Source organism: Physeter macrocephalus, chromosome 17 (assembly GCF_002837175.3).
Source record: "Physeter macrocephalus isolate SW-GA chromosome 17, ASM283717v5, whole genome shotgun sequence".
In the NCBI taxonomy this organism is placed as follows: domain Eukaryota; kingdom Metazoa; phylum Chordata; class Mammalia; order Artiodactyla; family Physeteridae; genus Physeter; species Physeter macrocephalus.
The window spans coordinates 7,505,976-7,518,868 of NC_041230.1; the positions used below are offsets into that span (position 1 = coordinate 7,505,976).

General features: G+C 41.6%; 1 protein-coding gene and 1 long non-coding RNA gene across 2 annotated transcripts in view; one reads left to right on the plus strand and one right to left on the minus strand.

Moving 5' to 3' along the window:
* Window positions 1-12,893, plus strand: part of LOC102976833 (zinc finger protein 14 homolog) — a 142,802-nt gene that overhangs the window by 56,118 nt on the left and 73,791 nt on the right. The window lies entirely within an intron of this gene.
* Window positions 1-12,893, minus strand: part of LOC102976635 (uncharacterized) — a 29,304-nt gene that overhangs the window by 16,235 nt on the left and 176 nt on the right. The gene's annotated exons all lie outside the window — the stretch shown is intronic.

The following is a 12,893-nucleotide window of genomic DNA, read 5'->3' on the forward strand; positions in this document are numbered from 1 at the left end:
ATTTTTTGATGATGGCCATTCTGACTGGTGTGAGGTGATACCTCATTGTAGTTTTGATTTGCATTTCTCTAATGATTAGTGATGTTGAGCATTCTTTCATGTGTTTGTTGGCAATCTGTATATCTTCTTTGGAGACATGTCTATTTAGGTCTTCTGCTCATTTTTGGATTGGGTTGTTTGTTTTTTTGATATTGAGTTGCATGAGCTGCTTGTAAATTTTGGAGATTAATCCTTTGTCATTTGCTTAATTTGCAAATATTTTCTCCTGTTCTGAGGGTTGTCTATTTTTGTAAGACATTTTCATCATAACTTCCTTTACTTCTTTAAGTATGGTTTAACTTAGTTCTTTTGAGATATTTATAATGGCTACTTTGAAGTTTTTGTCTGAACCTTATTAGTGAAATTTTCTGTTTGTTGCTTTTCTCCTGTGTATGGGTCACACTTTCTGGTTTCTCTGCATGTGTCACAATTTTTTGTTGGAAACTGAACATTTTAGAGACTGGGCACATAAGATGGCATCATCGATCATTCCCAACTTCAATCCCCCTCACAAGAAGACCAACCAGAAACTATCCATAGACAAGACACTATTTTGAAAATCCCAGAACCCAGGGTTGAGCTGAAGCACCCCTGCTTGATCACAAAGAATGAGAAGAACCACAATAGAAGGGTAAGAAGAGTGGCTTCCTTTTGACCACATTGCCCCTCCCCCAGGCCAGCACAACACTGTACCAAGAAGGGCACCCCAGGCCTACAGTTATTCCAGTGGGAAAAAGAGGACCCAAGGTGGACATGTAGCTTCCCCACCATTGTGGGACACTTTCCAGGAAACCCACTCAGGTCTTACCTCATGGGATTCACTGGGGGAGCCTATAGAGTTCTACCACAAATGATCAGATAGAGATGAAGAAGGGAGGTGGAGAAAGAAGCAACCAGCATTTAGATCTTTACAGACTGTATTCCTGCTTACAGCAGTGCCTGAGCAAAGATCCTAGCTAGTAGCTTTGCCCACCTGTAAAACTGAGCTAGTGGTCCCATGGCCAGGGAGCTCAGTCAGCAGTTCTACCTGATTTGGATCCCCAGCCAATGAGCTATATTGGCCATGGAGACCATTCTGTGGCTCCACTCAGGCAGGAGAGGAACTGCTAAGCATAGTTACCTGTCTCATCCCACCAGGAAGCCTGACCACAGACACCTAGGACCCACAGAGCATATCCTTTGGCCTATCCAGGCAGGGTTGCAAACTAACAGTACCACCAAATAGCTGAGCATAGCATCTAGTTCCATTCCTCTGGGGGGTGTAGCTGTAGATGCTCAGCAGCTGCAGAGCACATCCTATGGCCCAACCACAGAGCCCAGCCTACAACTCCACCCAGTAGCAGATCCCGGACCACAACCCTGCCCAATTACTGAAAACAGCCTGGGTCCTTGCCTAGGCAGGGAGCCCAGCCAGTGACGCCACCCAATTGCAAAGCATAGACTGTGGCCCCACCCAGTCACGGAGACTGAACAATGACCCAGCCTAACCATGGAGCACAGTTTCCAGACCCGCTCAACTGTGGGGTACAGCAGGAGTCCCTGCCCAACCAGAGAGCCTGTCCAGTGACCATGCCCAATAGTGGAGAACAGCCAATGGTGTACCTAGTCACAAAGCCCAGCCTGCAGCCCCACCCAACTTTGGGGCACAACCTGCAGACCCTGCTGATTGCAGAGTACAGCCTGAGGCCCCAACCTACCATGAAGCCCGGCCTATGGCCCTGCCTGAACTTAGACTCCAGCCAGTGGCAGCGTCTAGTCAGGAAGCACAGCCTGAGGCCCAGCCAACCAAGATCAGTTCAGAGCACAGCCTGCCACCCTGCCCAATCACAGAAGCCAGCCAGTGGCACTGCTCTGTCAGGGAACACAGCCTGATACCCCCATGTGACCAGAAGTGATTACAGAGCCCAGCTAGTGACTCCAACCAACAGCAAAGCCTAGGCAGTGGCAACCCCTGACCTCAGAGCATGGGCAGTGGCCTCACCCATCTAGAGACCCTGATTGCAAGCCCCAGCTGCTCATGGATGCTACCAGCTCACCAATCCAGTACCCCAAGCTGAGTAAACTAGTGAAGTTCTTTCCTTGCTGAAGCAAAGGTGTAAAGTCTGGAAGAGAAGACCATTTAGTCAACTGTGCAGTTACCAACTCAAGGATACAAGGATCACAAAAAAATCAGGTAAACATAACACCACTAAAGGAAACTAATAAAGCTCCAATAACTGACCCTAAAGAAATGGAGATCTATGAACTCTGACAATGAATTCAAAATAATCCTCTTAAAGAAGTTCAGCAAACTACAAGAACACACAGACAGACAACTAAACTAAATTAGGAAAACAACGTATGAACAAAATGAGAAGTTAAAGAAACAGAAATCATAAAAAAAAAATCCTAGAGCTAAAGCATACAATGTCTGAACTTAAGAATTTAATAGATATCTTCAATAGCAGAGTCGACCAATAAAAAGAAAGAATCAGTGAACTATTGTAGAAGACACCTAGTTTGAAATTATCCAGTCTGGGACTTAATGGAACGCCATCAAAAGAAATCCATAGGGCTTCCCTGGTGGCGCAGCGGTTGCGCGTCCGCCTGCCGATGCAGGGGAACTGGGTTCGCGCCCCGGTCTGGGAGGATCCCACGTGCCGCGGAGCGGCTGGGCCCGTGGGCCGTGGCCGCTGGGCCTGCGCGTCCGGAGCCTGTCCTCCGCAACGGGAAAGGCCGCAGCAGAGGGAGGCCCGCATACCACAAAAAAAAAAAAAAAAAAAAAAAATCCATAGACACAGAATATACGTTAGTGGTTGCCAGTGGTTGGAGGGAAGTAGAGAATGGGAAGTGATTATGTAATGGATATATGGGATTTTTTTTGTTTGGGGGTGGGGTGGGGTGGGGTGGGGGTGATGATGAAATGTCCTGGAGCTAGATGTTGGTGATGGAAGCACAACATTGTGAATGCCACTTAATGGTACACTTTAAAATAGTTAAAATAGGGACTTCCCTGGCGGTCCAGTGGTTAGGATGTGGCTCTTTCACTGTTGAGGGCCGGGGTTCAGTTCATGGTCAGTGAGCTAAGATCCCACAAGCTGTGCAGTGCAGCCAAAATAAAATATAATAATAAAATAAAAAATAAAAAAGGGACTTCCCTGGTGACACAGTGGTTAAGAATCCACCTTCCAATGCAGGGGACATGGGTATGATCCCTGGTCTGGGAAGATCCCACATGCCGTGGAGCAACTAAGCCCATGTGCTGCAACTACTGAGCCTGCATGCTGCAACTACTGAAGCCCAAGTGCCTAGAGCCAGTGCTCCGCAACAAGAGAAGCCACCTCAATGAGAAATCCGCACACCGCAACAAAGAGTAGCCCCCGCTTGCCGCAACTGGAGAACGCCATGTGCAACAATGAAGACCCAATGCAGCCAAAAAATTAAAAAATTTAAACAAAGGAAAAAAGTAAAATAAAATAATTAAAATAGTAAATTTTATGTTACATGTTTTGTCACAATTGAAGAAAAAATGTTTACTGTCTTCCTAGTACTTTTCCACGAGACTTTTAACTCTAGTTTACACAACCTTTACCCAAGTTCTACCTTGGCACTGGGGCCCTCTTATACCTTAGGTACCTCCTGAAATGTATACTTCTATCGTCCAGGTATAAGTTCTATGGGTTGGCTTTGTCTTGCTTCTGGCTATACCTTTTAATCCTGCTCTTCATCAATTTACCCCCAATATCCTCTCCTGATCAACGTTTCCCACTTTTTCACTCTATTCACAGTTGTGATTCATTTATAATCAAATCCACAGAGAACACACAAAAGTGAATTTGGCATATAAGAATTATATGTAAGGCCAACTGGAATTAGTGGAGAGATTGCTGTTCCCTGAACTCATTGGGAAAGGTGGAAGGTGGTCTTTTCTTCAGCTTCCAGGGGATGTTTATTGTGAATTATGCTGAGTGGACTGTGAACTAAGAGAGTGAGTGTGGCTATTTTGGCATAGAATTGTGTTTGGAATGAGACTATCAGCAAACATCATCACACAGAGACTGTCAGGCCCATATAATTTCACTGCAAAGTTCTACCATTCAGGTTAAAAATAATTCCAACCTTACATAAACTTTTCCAGAGAATAGAAAAGCTGAAACAGTGACTTTTTAAATGAAAATATAATCACCTTGGTTTCAAAATCTCTCAAGAACAATATGAGGAAAGAAAATTATACGGAGATAGATGCAAAATTCTTAGCAGATTAATTCAGCAATTTTTAGACAGCTAGATCATGACCAATTTGGGATATTTATCCTAGAAATGCACATTTGATTGAATGCTAGAAAATCAGTTACTGTGATTCTCCACATTAACAGATTAATGTAGAAAAACCACGGGATCATTTCAAAAAATGCAGAAGAGAGTCTTTGTAAAATGTAATATCCATTCATCATCAAGCCTCTCAGAAAAATAGAAAAAGAAGGGAAATTCTTCTGAGAAAGGATATCTAAGAACCTAAAGCAAATTTTATACTTAATGGTGAAATGTTGAAATCTTTCCCTTTGAAAGACCAAGTCTTTCCCTTTAAGGACCAAGGCAAGAATACCTGCTACCATCACTGTTAATCAACAACGTACTGGCTGCATCACTTGGTGACCAAACAAGGCTCCACCATATGCAGTGCTTTAGTTCTTTGCCAATAATAAAATGTTACTCCAATTTCACACTAATAAGGTCATTCCAGTGTGAAGACGTCAGATAAATGTGAAATATTAAAGTCACATGTCTGTTCTGGATGATCATGCATTTGTTGACTCTTCAGTGACTAATGAGGATGAGAGCTTAGCTTGAAACCATTATCATACTAATAATAGTTACCAGATTTCTCTACCCATGAAAAATTGAGTTGCAATCAAACACTTACCACATTTCTAACATAGAGTTTTTCTCTTAGTTCCCTGGCCAGGGATCAAACCCACATCCCCTGCATTGGAAGGCGGATTCTTAACCACTGGACCACCAGGGAAGTCCCAAAGTTCACTTTCTTATCTTCTTTCAATGCCCAGCTCAGAATTTATGAATTTGTATGGACTGTGCCAATGAGAAACCAAAATCTTTATCTTAGAACGATGACAAGAGAAAATGGAATTTATTTAGCAATAGCACATTTATGAAATTCTCCTACATGACATCCCTATAGAGTTTCTTTTGAGTGCCTTTAATGGTTTTCTATTCCATCAAAGTAAAATGCATATTCAAAGCCCATCTTCAAAGCTGACTATCGGGCTTCCCTGGTGGCGCAGTGGTTAAGAATCTGCCTGCCAGTGCAAGGGACACAGGTTCAAGCCCTGGCCCGGCAATATCCAACATGCCGCGGAGTAACTAAGCCTGTGCGCCACAGCTACTGAGCCTGCACTCTAGAGCCTGCAAGCCACAACTACTGAGCCCATGTGCTACAACTTCTAAAGCCCGTGTGCCTAGAGCCCGTGCTCCACAATAGAGAAGCCACTGCAGTGAGAAACCTGCACACCACAACGAAGAGTAGCCCCTGCTCACCGCAACTAGAGAAAGCCCACGCACAGCAACAAAGACCCAACACAGCCAAAAATAAAAACAAATAAATTTATTTTTTTTAGAAAAAGCTGACTATTTTAGCAAAGGAGGCACCGCACACAGAATAAAATACAGAGGATAGAAAGAAAATGTGCAAAAATGTTCTAAGAGAACAAAAATAAACAAACAAAAAAAACCAACAATGAATTTTAAGACTTGCCTTAGGATTTCCTAGGCTGAGGGGTTTTTTCAATATATTTTTCAACCAAAATATGTCGATGATTAAATTATAACAAGAGACAGAGGCTGCAACCCTTTCATATCTCATTATATTTCTGAATTTGGCTCTCTCAGCCTTGGTTGGGTACTTGCACCTCTTGGGTCTCTGGTAAGATGACAGAATTACAGAGCTGTTCATGGGGTATGTCCTTCTAGCTAACTGCAAGATATCTGTTCCTAATGAGAATTGTCTAGAGCTATGGATTGACAGCAATAACCCAATCAATGATACTCAACTATTAGTCTTCTGGTTAAGAGAGACTCAGATCCTCATAGTAACCTAGACATCAAACAGTGATTCTCAACCCAAGCAGCCCCTTCCTTCCCCAACCCCCAACCCTCAGGAGACATTTGACAATATCTTGAGACATTTTTGGTCGTCACACTGGGGGTAGCAGAGGTGATGCTATTGGAATCTCATTGGTACAGGCCAAGGATGCTGCTAAACACCTTACAACACAGAGAAAAGCCCTCACAACAAAGAATTATCTGACCCAAAATGTCAATAATGCCAAGGTTGAGAAACTCTGGCCCAGAGACTTACCTGACAGCATCATAAGGTGCATAGGAGGGACACTGGAATTTTGGTCAAAGATTTGTCTACAAGATAAAAGATGTGGTTTGCTTTTCTAAGTACTAAAATCTAAAGGAAGCAGAGTGGTAACAATTATTTGTACTTGAATACAAAGAATGGCCACTTGTCATCCCTCTCCAGCAAATCTCCAAGGATTTTCAAATAGCTATAGATGAACAATATGCTATGTTAGCTCAGAAACTAATTGCTGAAATCTCCCACCATGACCACCAACCTGAAATCCCCAGTCCCAAACCGAAGAGCTTTCTCTCTGTCTCTGTGGTATCTCACTGCCCTGGCCTAAACAGCATATTACAACTTTACTCTGCATTCATATTCCTACGTAGTTTGAGATTATGTTTTTGTTTATGAATCACTTGGCCTGAAATGGTATTTAGGCTGAGAAAACTGTTGTATCAGAGGAAAAATAATGGTCCAAATTGCAGCAGAGGCATCAAGTCAAATCACTTTTATTTTTCTTCATATTGGTATACCTCCGTTAGAGGAGAAATACAGACAAGAAAGCAGGTGGTTTCCTGAACAGAGAAATGGGAAAAATCTCTAATAAGGTAAGTTGGACTCATCTTCTAGGCTCACAAGAGAACACAAGTGTATTTTCTACTTGCAAGAAGCCAAAAATTCTGCCGGTAGCCCAGGTTTATTCTAAAATGCTAGGAAGCTCATCTTCCCTATACCTTAATTATGCTTTGGTAACCTCCTCCTTGGCCCCTTTTCCAGAACATAGGCTAGAGAAAGAATGCACTGAAGGCATCATCTATTTGGAAAATGAACCTTTGCAGTCATTTTCTGTATGAAATGAATTGCAGGCCAGGATATAATTCAAAACCTAAAAAAACCAAGCAGAAGATGGAGTCACATTTTCTTTTCCAGGGACTATGAACAATGTCAAATATCTAACTTATAACTTTTCCTTACATTAGAAAGAATGAGACCACTTCCCTATCAAGGGAAAATCTATCAATATGTAGGTATAAAATAAAGAGCCACATCCAGTACAGAAAAATTATTTATCCACTAAATTGCATATTTATTAAGGGTATGCAATAAATTAAATGTTCATTATGTTATTTTAAGTGTGTTATTCATAATATATAAGAAAATTTCAAGTGACATTTCAACACTGATTACATGAATAGATTTCATAATATACCAAATAGATTCATTACTCTTTTCTTTTATTGTGGATATCTAGGAAGTAAATTTTTCCCTGAGAACATAATAAAGGTCATTCTGGTCTAGGTGATTTGCACAATCTAATTTAATCTGGAAATAATATATACTTATACATCATTCACCTCCAGACAAATCTATATATAGTATCTTTTGTCTAGATTAATAGTTTCTATAGGGACCCCCAAATTTAACTACTTCCCTGATCAGGTATTACTTCCAGTATTGTAAACAATGCTGTGGTGAACAAGCATTCACACATATTTTTGTTCATTTGTCCCAATTTTCCTTAGGATAACTTCTTAAAAGTTGAATCACTGGCCTTTGAGACATGTTACTAAACAGTGCTCATGAGTATGGCTGTTTTCCACTTCCATGCCTACCTTGGTATTCTACATCTTTTAAAATTTTCTCTTCCTAATTAAAAAAATTCATTTTAACAATTTCTTTTGAGATATTTCTTCTCACTAACTTGATTAAATTTGTGTGTTTATTAGCAGCATTTTTTCTTTTATTAGTTGCCTATTCATATCCTTTTTCCATTGCTACGTTCAACTGTTTGTTATTGCTTTCTTTTGTTACATTAAATAATATGTGAAAATTTGCAGTAAAGATACGAATACATTTGCAATTTCTTTTTTTGTTTTTTGGCTGCGCATTGTGGCTTGAGGGATCTTAGTTCCCCAACCAGGGATCCAACCTGTGCCCTCGGCATGAAAGTGCAGAGTCCTAACCACTGGACCGCAATGGGAATTCCCTGCCATTTCTCATAGGCTTTGAAGTCATTAAGAGAATGCCTTGTCCTGCCAGTCCTCAGTAGCACTTCACACTCAGAAACATACCTGCTCATGGCAACAATGATGATGGAGAGTAAGTGTGATATTGTGATTTATAATAAGAAACATATATTTGGTCTTTTTCCTGTTTCTGGCACCAGAGCTCCTAAAACCCTTGGAATATCCTGTGCTGAAAGTGATCAAGATGTCTCTTGGTATGTTAATGAGGTAACTTATGGACCACATCTAAGGCTGGAGGCTGGTTGCCAGAAGAACCTACCATGTGATTAGTGGGTCAGAACTTTCAGTCCCACACTCCTGACCTCCAGGGAGGGGAGGAGGGCTGGAGGTTGGATCAATCACCAATGGCCAATGATTTAACCAATCATGCCTATGTAATGAAACTTCCATAAAACCCCAAAAGGATGGGGTTCAGAGAGCTTCTGATTTGGTGAAAATGTGGAGATTCAGGGATAGTGGTGCAAGAACACATGGAGATTCAGAGAGGGCATGGAAGCTATGTGCCCTTTCCCTATGCATCTCCTTCATCTGGCTGTTCCTGAGTTATATTGTTTTATAATAAACCAGTAATCCAGTAAGTAAAATGTTCCTGTGAGTTTTGTTAGCTAATCTAGCAAATTAATCAAACCCAAGGAGGGGGTTGTTCGAACCTCCAATCCATAACCAGTTGGTCAGAGGCACAGGTGATAACCTGGATGCCAGATGCCTGCAACTGGCATCTGAAGTTGGGGGTGGGGAGGTGTAGGACTGAGTCCTTAACCTCTGGGATCTGACACTATCTCCAGGTACACAGAGTCAGAATTGAGTCCAATTGCAGGACACTCTGCTGGTGTCTGAGAATTGCTTGGTGGTGTGGGGAACACACACACACGTGCACGCGCACACACACACACACACACACACTGAAATTGGATGCAGAACTCTGTAGTAAGCAAATATGAGGTTTAGTCTAGGCAATCTACACCTAAGGAGTGAGCAGTGCAACAGTGCCCTCCCTCACTGGAGAGGGACCAGTAGAAATACATTTGAGGATGCACACAAACTATCAGCACATCTTCTGTAATTAGAACTCATTCACCCAGCTATTGCCCAGCTTTGGAAAAAGCTATTCTCTGGGCACCTTGTTTCTACCAATGCAAGTGGCACTATGAGTGTCAAGGCTCTGTAAAGAAGCAGAAGTGCTGGTCAGCAGCAGGCAAGGCAAACATTAAGCATTGGGAAAAATCAGATAGAGACTGACTTCAAAGAAAACTCAGTATTGCCTGATAAATTGTGTTATAATATTATCCTACCAATGGCTAGCCTTCATGCCATGAAGATGTATCCATTTTAACAATGTCACTATCTTACCTAACTGCAGATAGCTGACATGAGAGAAGACAATAGAAATGAATGTGAACTTAAAGGAAAACATAATACTATACAAAAATCTTCATCAAATCCAAATATTGTAAATGTACTTGAAGCAGAGTTCACAGCCGTGTAAAACAAACTTATTAGCTGGCATTCTTCTTTTTCTCTTGTTTATGGATTTTAGTTTAGTTAATGGGTTATAATTAATTACGGAATTTATTGATGGCACAGGAAAATAATTATTTCAAGTAGTTTTTAAACACTCTATAATTAAGAAGGATATACTTTAAAACAGGAGCCAGTAAACTTTTTCTGTAAAAGGCCAGATAGTAAATGCAGTCTATCCTTATTATTTGCAGATTCCATATTTGCAAACTAACCTACTTGCTAAAATTCATTTGTAACCCCAGAGTCAATACTCCCAGCACCTTTTTGGTCATTCGTTGGCATGTGAAAATTGATGACCAATGAGTGTCCCGCCACACATGTTCTCAGCTGAAGTCAAATAGGTGACCCTCTGCCTTCTTGTTTCTGTTCTTTTTTTTTTTCTAATTTATTTTATTTTATTTATTTTATTTTTGGCCGCGTTGGGTCTTCGTTGCTGAGCACGGGCTTTTCTCTGGTTGCAGCGAATGGGGGCTACTCTTCGTTGCGGTGTGCGGGCTTCTCACTGCGGTGGCTTCTCTTTTTGTGGAGCATGGGCTCTAGGCGTGCGGGCTTCAGTAGTTGTGGCACACGAGCTCAGTAGTTGTGGCTTGCGGGGTCTAGAGCGCAGACTCAGTAGTTGCGGCGCATGGGCTTAGTTGCTCCATGGCATGTGGGATCTTCCCAGACCAGGGCTGGAACCTGTGTCCCCTACATTGGCAGGTGGATTCTTAACCACTGCGCCACCAGGGAGGCCCTTGTTTCTGTTCTTATACCATAAACAAGTATCCTTTTCTCAGTGTGGTTAGTATTACTTTTTTCCTTTCATTTTTGTGCTTTTTAAAAAATATTTATTTATTTTTTATTATTATTTTTGGCTGTGCTGGGTCTTAGTTGTGGCATGTGGGATCTTTAGTTGTGGCATGCATGCAGGATCTAGTTCGCGGACCAGGGATTGAACCCTGGTCCCCTATTGGGAGCACGGAGTCTTACCCCCTGGACTACCAGGGAAGTCCCTCATCTTTGTGCTTTTTGTTGGTGATTTTGCTGTTTAAAATGGTCCCCAAGTTTATGCTGAAGTGCTGTCTAGTGTTCCTAAGGGCAAGAAGGATTACAGAGATGTGCCTTACAGAGACAATACATGTGTTAGATAAACTTCATTCAGGAATGAGTTATGCTGTTTTTGGCCTTGAGTTCAATGTCAATAAATCAATAACATATAAAAAGTGTCTTTAAATATAAACACATAAAACAATGTTATGTATTGACTGGTTGAGGAAAATGTTGTAACCAGCTGTTTATAGGAAACTAACTTTGTATCTCTGCTAGGAGCAACAGTTCACTAATTCAGTGTTTGCAAAAACTTTATAGAATGTAACTACCATGAATAATGAGAATCCACAGGCCATTCAGTCTACACTAACTGCTCAATTCTGCCCTTGTAGTTCAAATGTAGCCATAGACAATACATAAAGGAGGATGGCTATGTCCCAATAAAACTTTGTGTAGGACACTGAAATTGAAATATATAATTTTCACACCTCATGAAATATTCTTATTATTATCACTGATTTTTTTAAACCATTAAAAAAACACAGACACCATAGACACTCACTAGCTATACAATAGGTGGCAGGCCAGATTTGGCCTGCAGGCTATCGCTTGCCAACCCCTGCTTTAAAAGAACTACAGTCTAAAATTATATTTACTGGCTTGATTGTTAGTAATAATATTGGTATTACAATTTTAAACTATTTTATAGCAATTCTAGGCTAAGGGAAATAAATAAATAAGTTAATATTACTAGTAACTAGGATTTCTGTTAGAGAAAAGCAGAAATATAAAATAAAAGGTAAGAATAAAACCCTGTAATGTTAAATTTGAATTAGTAATGTCAGTATGGACTCATGCTTTGAGTCTTTTCTTGCCCTCCTTTAACAAAGGGAAAATAGTGTCTGATCCAGAACTCAAGATATCTGACTTCCTAATCCTGGACTGTCTGCTCTAGCCATACTGCTTCTCTTTTGTGTAAAGATGTTTTTTCAGACTAGGGCTTCTTAAATCTTCCTAACAAAATCCCCTTAACACTGTGAGAGAGGGAAAGCCCACTCATGGGAATTTGGGGCAGAAGCAAATCAACTACTCTATGCAGGAACTTCCTTTGAAATCTTATTTTAAAAGTAATGCTTATTTTCATTTTTCTCCATAAGAAACCTGTGGTTAAATGTGAAATAATTTCCCAGAAAAATCCGTTTTTTCACTAAATCCTTCAGTAAAGTTGATGCTCCTTGAAGATGCAATATTCCTTTCTCTGTTTCACAGCTGAGGAGAGTGAGGCTCCTGGTCACATCCAAGCATCCAGACAGCCACCTCCTCACAGTCCTGCAGGAACATACCAGAAGCACACACACTCACCACACAATCAGGCAGGTCGTTTCTCAGACACACACTGAGTGACTCACATCCAGGGTCTGCAGAGAAGGCCCAAGAAAAACAAATCTATCAAAACCGAGCCACATAAATGCTCAATTACAGACACGTTCACAGAAACGCAACCTCATGCACTCACAGTCAGCCCCACTATCTCACAGGCCCTCACAACATTCTCAGTCCGACACAGCCCGACACAATTCCAGTCATAAAATCTTCATAAACCGCATTCCAATCCCAGCAGTCGCACCATCTTAAACACAACCAGCCACATTCAATGAAAAAAATCGCACCCAGAACCACTCCAAAGACAGATACACAAGCGCTGTTCTTGGTCATAGACCTCTCCGGTTGGCCCCGCGGAGAGTCCTATTTTCGCATACACATCCCTCTTTAATGCGCCTGTCGTCCGTCCCCGCCCCGCTCCAGGCACTGCCGCGACTTCCTCAGGACAAAGAGCCGAGAACCCCGCCCCGCTGCGGAGCGACTGGATCTCGGGCTCACTAGACACATCCCACTCAAAGCAGCTCACTCACTGATGCTCCGCCCCCTGG